Here is an 8256-nt window from a genome sequence, read left to right on the forward strand (position 1 = left end):
CAATTAGGTATATTACTCAAATCCAAATTTGTAAGTAAATAGCATATTAAAAAGACCCTTGATTAAAAAAATAAAGTCTTATTTATAATACCAGCCTTTAAAACTTAAAATGCAATAAACAAAAACTTTATATTTACATCACTATGAATAATTCCTGCACTAATAGTTTAATGGTATTTATATTTTTATTTTAAATTTAAATCAATTATTGTATTTGCATAATATAGAGTAGATAAATAATTCAAAAACTTGCAGTACTTATGTATACTTTTAATTTCATTTTTACTTAAAATGAAAACAATGTAGGTACTATATTAAGGTACAATTAAATTTTTACATTTTCTTTGAATATTTTAAGTGTAGACATGGTGGCGCCTCCCCCAACTTGAAGTTCTCACTACCACATGATCATCTCCCAAGCCGGTACTTCCTTGTTCAATGTTTGGGCAAGCCGGCAATCAACACAACTGTGAAAGATAAATTGGATTTAAACTGATTCTTTGTTGCTTTAAAATTTAATAAGTACATTTAATATGTTTACTTTTATTATTAAAGGGCTTGTCATGGTGTATATAATTTAAGATGTTTTTTTAAACAATGTCGGTATAGTTTGTTAAATAATAAATACTTTATTTGTTAATCATTTTTCAAGTATTTTAACATTTTAGTTGTTTATCTTGCAATTCTTAATATCGTATTAAAAAAAAAAAAGTTAAATGTGTACAGTGTAGGTGTGTAATTCCTTACAAAACTGTTAATATAAGTAGCTTCTAACCAAACATAGATAGGTTTCCTTATAATTATAAATTAATATATTTACTTTTGACCAGCTGCTCTAGTTTTTGTGAACTCCCAAATCATTTGCACTTAAACTTTCAGCAGAGAATTCTATCAACTTCGTCTCATCATAACTTTTACCTCGTTGGGAGTTATTCATGTACCTATCTTTGTCTTTGTAATTTCGGGGTCAGGGAGCTTCGCGCACTCTGCACAATGTTCTGCTGTAAGTTAAATAAAAATTACTTCAATTAAGTAACAATAATCAAAACAGACGAAATCATGCAAAAACCAAAACTTTATTCGTAAAAATATATCTCTGTAGTCTGTTATCATAAATCGTCCTTACTCGTACTTTAACTTACCTTGCTATTTCAATATTGCTTTTTCGCACTTTCCCATTTATCCAAAGATGAGATTCACATATTTAAGTTTAAGTTTATCTGAAATTTTAGATAATATTATGAATTATGAGGACAGTGACATGACATTTTGATTTTTGACGTTTAATGTTCGATACAAATCATTACGACTTGGCCTAAAAGCCTCGTAGCCAAGCCATTAATCTTAAAAAAAATAGTCAAAACTTCGGAATTCATTCGCTCTTTGGACCAACTTTGGACATTGTAGGCAATCGTATAGTAATCATGTTGAAAAGGCTCCCGGTACCAAAATAAAGTAAGATTATTTTGTGAACTCAACAAAACAAGGTTGTTATTTTAAAAATGGCGGTGATTGAAAATTAAACGTCAAAAATCCAAATGTCATAATCACTGTCCTCGACCCTCGTATTATTAACTGAAATTTGGATAAATCAAATTGAAAAATTGCGAAAGATAAGTAATATGCATTAAAGAATGCATGAAAGAGGCATGAAAGAGCAATTGAAATAGCAAGGTAAGATAATATACGAGTAATAAATATATCTAAAACATTGGACGATTTATGACAACACAGATATATTTTTACGAATAAAGTATTGGTTTTTGCATGATTTCGTCTGTTTTGATTATTGTTAATTGAAGTAATTTTTATTTAACTTGCAGCAGAACATTGTGCAGAGTGCGCGAAGCTCCCTGACCCTGAAGTTACAAAGACAAAGGTACATAAATAACTCCTAACGAGTTAAAAGTTATGCTGAGACGAAGTTGAAAGAATTCTCTGAAAGTATAAGTGCAAATGATTTGGGAGTTCACAAAAACTAGAGCAGCTGGTCAAAAGTAAATATTTATATTAATTTATAAGCAAACCTATCTATGTTTGGTTAGAAGCTACTTATATTAAAAGTTTTCTAAGGCATTGTACCTACACATTTAAGGTGATGAATTAATTTTTCTAACATTTACGGCCCTTTTCAAACCTTCGTAATTTTTATATTATTAAAGTTGTCGTGATGAAAATTCTTGACAAGAAAGTTCAATAGTAACACAATACGTCTACCGTTTTAGAAACATGATTCCATGATATTTTCTCGATAGAAAAAAAATACAAAGTTATCATTGTTATTTTTTTTTAATCTCTGGCATCTTCAAAATAACAAACGTAAAGTTACGACTTTTTGGATATTAACTATAAAATATACAACCTATACGTCTACCGTGTTAGAATTTTGAAATATGCGATGGTTTTGAAATAAACAAGAAATACTTGAAATTAGCGCGCGACCAGCCAATATAGCGAGAGCCGCCCTGTACCTTCCTACCCCGATCGCTGCACGAGTCATTCCCGCTACGGCCGTCACACGGGGAACTTGTGTCGCTCGCGCAGTCGTAAAAAAGGGTGACAACACGATAAGACAAAATGAGACAAATGGGGACAATAAAGAAAATAAGAAGAAGAAACATAAAGGTTGGAGGAAAAAGAATGCTTACAATTGGAACAAATTAATGAAGTAAGTTGGTTTTATTTTAAATTTGATGATAATTGTATAATAGACGATGTTTTATATGTACCCTTGTTTTAAGTACATAACGAATGTGTAAGATTTTTTCATTTATAGCATAAATAATCTGTTCAGAAATCCGGAATCCAGAAGGAAAATAAACCCACTGATTGTTCACAATGTGAATCCACTCCTTCGTAAGTACCTTTATTCAGTCAAAAATGTAATATGTTATCAAAGCTCTACTGGTTTTATCGCATGATTCCATTTTTAGCAAAAAGCAACAAAGTGCAAAGAAATAAAAAATCATGGTGAACTTAGTGGAAGTATGGCGGACGTAATATGGAACAGGAGCTCATTGGAGTAGTATTATATTTAAAAAAAATACGAAATAATTTCAAGAATTACATTTCTTAGAAGGTGGTAGATAAGTATGTTGTATAAAGAATTTGATGTTGATATTTATTTCATTTATACTTACTACACCTGTGCGGGAAATTGCTTAGTAATAAAACAGGTTTATATTCATATTTACATAGTAATGTGAGTTTTCATTTCGAAAAATTTTGTGTAAGTATATTAAATTGAGTTCCTGGGTGATCTGGAAACACAATTGGGCCCGGAAGATGGCGCTGCAGTCACTCCTCCTAATGACATGAACCGATTTGGATGAATATTTGTGTGCACATTTCATTTTTGTGGGATGATTGGTTGATTCGCTTTCACATTAGCTAATATTATGTATTTTTGTTGTTAGAAAGTAAACTTAATTTAATGTTTATAATACATTATTATTGGTATAAATAAGCCAGTGTTCGTCTCACATTGCTGTACCTGCCTACCTACCCTACCAGGGCCTAACTTTGTTCAGGCTATTTTATTTTGATTATTTGTAATGAATAATTACAATTATAATAGAGTGCAAAAAATAAATACATGCGTCAATATATTTTTTGTTTTTTTTTAAACAATTTTTTATTTAAAAAAATATCATTCCGACCGCGGCTTTGCCCGCGTGGAATTAGATTATATCGTGAATCCTGTCTTATCCCACAGAAGTGTTCAGTTCGGATAAAAAGTATCCTATGTGTAAATCCAGGCAATTAGCTATATTTTATCAAAATTGGTAATGTAGTCTTGACGTGATTAAGTAACAACTAACAAAAAAATATACAAATTAACATCCAAAGTTTCGCATCAGTTTTACTGTATTAGTGATATCTTCCACTCTTGACTTTGACTGAGAAGAATTAGGGTTTATAACTTCTTTCAGAAATATTACCTTTCATTTCTGGGTATGACGTAATATCTACGTCAGCATCAAATTCTATCTAAATCCATTCAGTAGTCCGCGTTATTGAGTACCATTTCATTTTTTCAGAGTAACAATATTTTTTGTTATTTTAAAGATTATTTATAACCTGTATTATCTTATATATAAAAATGAATCGCAAAATGTGTTGGTAAGCGCATAACTCGAGAACGGCTGAACCGATTTCGATAATTCTTTTTTTCTTATATTCCTTGAAGTACGAGGATGGTTCTTATGTAGAGAAAACGTTAATATGTACCACGGGCGAAGCCGGGGCGGACCGCTAGTTTTGTAATAAAGTAAACATTACGAAATAATAATAATTATTAATAATGTCTAAGTAGTTGTTAAAAAGAAGATTATTTGTTTATAAGCAAGAAAATAAAACCAATAAATCAACAATTAAATATATGTATAAGAATATTATAACTGTATGACGACTCCATACATGTTTGTCCCGAGTCGGCCAGCGGCAGCGCGGCGAGTTTGCAAGAATGACTTCGCGCACACCCGCGTTCGCGATAGCGAGCTATTAGACTCCGCCCGCCAAGCAGTAGATTTTTTTTTGTGTATCGTCTTAAGTTTTTTTTAATACAATATTAAGAATTGCAAGATAAACAACTAAAACGTTGAAATACTTGAAAAATTATTAACAAATAAGGTATTTAACAAACCATACCGACATTGTTTAAAAAACTTCTTTTTAGACGTTTACATACACCATGACAAGCCCTTTAATAATAAAAGTAAACACATTAAATGTACTTATTAAATTTTAAAGCAACAAAGAATCAGTTTAAGTCCAATTTATCTTTCACAGTTGTGTTGATTGCCGGCTTGCCCAAACATTGAACAAGGAAGTACCGGCTTGGGAGATGATCATGTGGTAGTGAGAACTTCAAGTTGGGGGAGGCGCCACCATGTCTACACTTAAAATATTCATATTTGTATCATACATCTGAAAATGTAAAAATTTAATTGTACCTTAATATAGTACCTACATTGTTTTCATTTTAAGTTTAATAAAAATGAAATTAAAAGTATACATAAGTACTGCAAGTTTTTAAATTATTTATCTACTCTTTATTATGCAAATACAATAATTGATTTAAATTTAAAATAAAAATATAAATACCATTAATCTATTAGTGTAGGAATTATTCATTGTGATGTAAATATAAAGTTTTTACCCGACTGCCAAAGAAGGAGGGTAATGTTTTTCGAGTGTATGTAAGTATGTATGTATGTCTTTTCCTTTGTGACCACCTGTAGCCTAAACGGCTTGATGGATTTTGATGTATGAGGTATCGTTAGATTTGTCTTGATTACGGGAGTGTCATAGGATACATTTTATCCTAAAAGTCCCACGGGATAAAGACATAATAATATTTTTTCTAAATTTCCCTTTAAAAAAATATGTATGCGGTATCATTAGATTCATTTCAATCACTCTTTTTTTAGTGTGCAGTCGGGTATTTTGTTTTTTTAATAATTTACTTGTTGTTTATTGCATTTTAAGTTTTAAAGGTTGGTACTTACTATAAATAAAACTTAATTTTTTTAATCAAGGGTGTTTTTAATATGCTATTTACTTACAAATTTGGATTTGAGTTATATATATCTACCTAATTGTTTTTAATAAATATTTAAGCTAAATAGAATTGAATCTAATTTCGAATACTTCCATGTTTTATCACTTTTTTTTATATAAATGATGTCAAGAGAAGTAAAGGAGCAAATGATTTGTCAATAAATAAATAAAAAGGACTAAATAAAGATTTTGGATTTATAAATGTTTTTTATTGCACTTAAACATTTAAAGTATGATATTGCTTCCTATTGAAAAAAATATATTCATGTTGCGCTGGCACTATGGCTTCTTGAATACTATCAATGCTTCCATGTGGTTACTCTGGGTAATCTTATTCCTTGTGCTCGGAATTGATTGTAGAATCTGGAAATAAATAATAGTTTTATTTCTCAAAATTAAATGAGATCCTTAACAACAGATTACATAAGTATAATATGGGTAGTGTATTTGAGTGTAGATTTACTTTTATAGTCTTATATTCTATATAGGTAAATAATAACATGATAAAATATATTGAATCATGAAGAAATAATAAAAAATCTTTTATAGATTTACATTAAGTATTAGATAAAATTTATGTTTAGGGAATAAGTAGAGTTGTATTTTATTATACAGAGAAATAACAAGTGGAGAATGTGTACTTATACAGACGTATTTTTAAATAGATTTGCATAAGGTATGGTACTTACATTACTTTTATCTTACACAGATAAATCTGTAGGTTATATTGTATTTTCAAATTGTTCATATGATGCCCCCATATCTCATAGGGACTCGTGATGATTACGCACTTGTTTACTATTTAGATACCTACACGATTCTGCTTAAATCAAAAGGTTTGAAGCCTTTTCTTCTTCTTCTTCTTCTCTTAATTAATGGCTCCACCCAATAAAAAGTAAAAACCTTTTCTTCGAACAAGCCGATGTAAAGTTCTATTATTATCTGATAACTGTCAAATTGTCAAATAGATCGCAGTTCGCACCGGTCCCAATAATTGAGTGAACTATTACGAGTGACGTCATCAAAATTGCTAGAAAAACAAAATCAGTTTAACGCTGCAACAAGCTTGCGTTAAGGGTGTCACGGTACGAAAAGACATAGTAATGTTATAATAAGCTTGCTATAAGAGATGCCGGTTACCCCCCTGTTCACTCTACGCTTGAAGACCCCCATGTTGTACTCGTCGGGGAACACAGACTCAGGAAGCATGTTCCAGTCCCTCGCGGTTCGGATAAAGAATGTGGAACCGAACCGCTTAGTCCGGGTACATGGAACGTCCACCATATGGCGATGCCTAGAATCTGTGCGCCTATTACCTAGGGACTCTTGACATGTTTCCGAAGAAACATCTTACGTTACTAACTCACGCACTCTAGACCCCCCCTTGGAAGGACACATTCAATGGACTAATAGTATATCCTATGTTTATGTTATAATCACTAGTCAGTAGTATGAGTTGGGAAAAGAGAAGGCAACTGTCCAAGTATAAGTAAAATTAATCCTTGATGCCAATTTTATGTGGAATTGACTGTGACTTCCCGGTTCATGCTAGAACTGAGAACATTAACGTTGAAGCGTGGCTAAACTTCCACCTTCCAAAAGTTACAATTCTTAATAGAGTTTTGGCCTTGAATTTATTTTTATATGTAATAGACCTTGTTTTATTCGCCCATTTGCCTATCGATGTAAAGAATGTCGTGACGCGTCAGGCGACTCGCACGCAATTGCAAATTAAAACAATTACCGGGTAAACTAATTGCAATAATAGCATTAATTAAAGGTCCTAAGAGAACTATTATAATTGGAGTTAGCAAGCCATCAAGCATCAAATAATAAACGTATCTTTGTATTATATCGAGTGAGTTCAATTATTAGTACCTACAATTACAAGAAAATTGCGTTCAAGTCCGTTGACACAGTAAATAAAATTCGAAATTCGTGAAACATCGCGGATCGCCATTTTTTCATTACGTATCGAATTAAAGCAATTCATTTATTATTAAAGTTTCACTTCTCCTTCTTTAAAAAAATTACCATTTTCACAACCTAGATATTCGGTATTTCTCTGTTTGGATTTTTCCCTAGCCTATAATATGTAGATATATGCCATAGATAGCATTATTGATTAGTATATGATTGTCGATGGCTGCACGATATGTAGGAGAAATAACTATACACTCTATTCCCGTTACAATTTGGCTGATAAACAAAGGATAAGGGCTCCCATAGGACTCTGGGCTTGATCGTTACACTAATGATTTATGGGGGATTAAATAGATAATAATATATAGATTCTATAAATATAACAATTATAGATACGTTTTTATGTGTATTCAGTAAATTGAAAAAACGTTATATGTAATGTCTATATGCCCCAGCAGCTAAATAATGATAACTTTATACATATTATAGTTATAGATTAAAAAGTACTACCTATGTAGTACCTATATAATTCTGTCATTAAAATAAGCCCAACCCGGAAAACGGCAGAGTATTTAATAATATGTATATGTGATGTGTTCCTACAGTGGAATGTAAATAGGAAAAATACATTACTAACTAAGTATATATTTATAAACATGTTGTATCTTTATAAGCGTTATAATGATTCACGGAATTTCAATTTTTTTTTATGTAGGTAGAGTTTCTGAGCAATATGAATCTCAAAATAAAGAGCTAATCTAAATTATTTGC

The 8256-nt window shown here is 31.0% G+C and overlaps 3 long non-coding RNA genes across 3 annotated transcripts; 1 reads left to right on the forward strand and 2 right to left on the reverse strand.

Moving 5' to 3' along the window:
* Positions 1-255: 255 nt before the first annotated feature.
* Positions 256-1269, reverse strand: LOC149487027 (uncharacterized). Its single transcript, XR_016315868.1, has 3 exons — positions 1143-1269; positions 821-1001; positions 256-467 (listed from the first exon to the last, which is right to left on the reverse strand). It is a non-coding gene; the product is annotated as an uncharacterized LOC149487027 (long non-coding RNA).
* Positions 1270-1546: 277 nt separating this feature from the next.
* On the forward strand, positions 1547-5143 carry LOC149487028 (uncharacterized). The gene is made up of 3 exons (XR_016315869.1): positions 1547-1674; positions 1824-2095; positions 4554-5143. It is a non-coding gene; the product is annotated as an uncharacterized LOC149487028 (long non-coding RNA).
* Positions 5144-5749: 606 nt separating this feature from the next.
* Positions 5750-6720, reverse strand: LOC149487029 (uncharacterized). The gene is made up of 2 exons (XR_016315871.1): positions 6252-6720; positions 5750-5925 (listed from the first exon to the last, which is right to left on the reverse strand). It is a non-coding gene; the product is annotated as an uncharacterized LOC149487029 (long non-coding RNA).
* Between the last annotated feature and the right edge of the window lie 1536 nt (positions 6721-8256).

This window comes from Colias philodice, chromosome 7 (assembly GCF_061535455.1).
Source record: "Colias philodice isolate Cphi_HAF_F1 chromosome 7, ilColPhil1 Martin Lab GWU primary, whole genome shotgun sequence".
Taxonomy (NCBI): domain Eukaryota; kingdom Metazoa; phylum Arthropoda; class Insecta; order Lepidoptera; family Pieridae; genus Colias; species Colias philodice.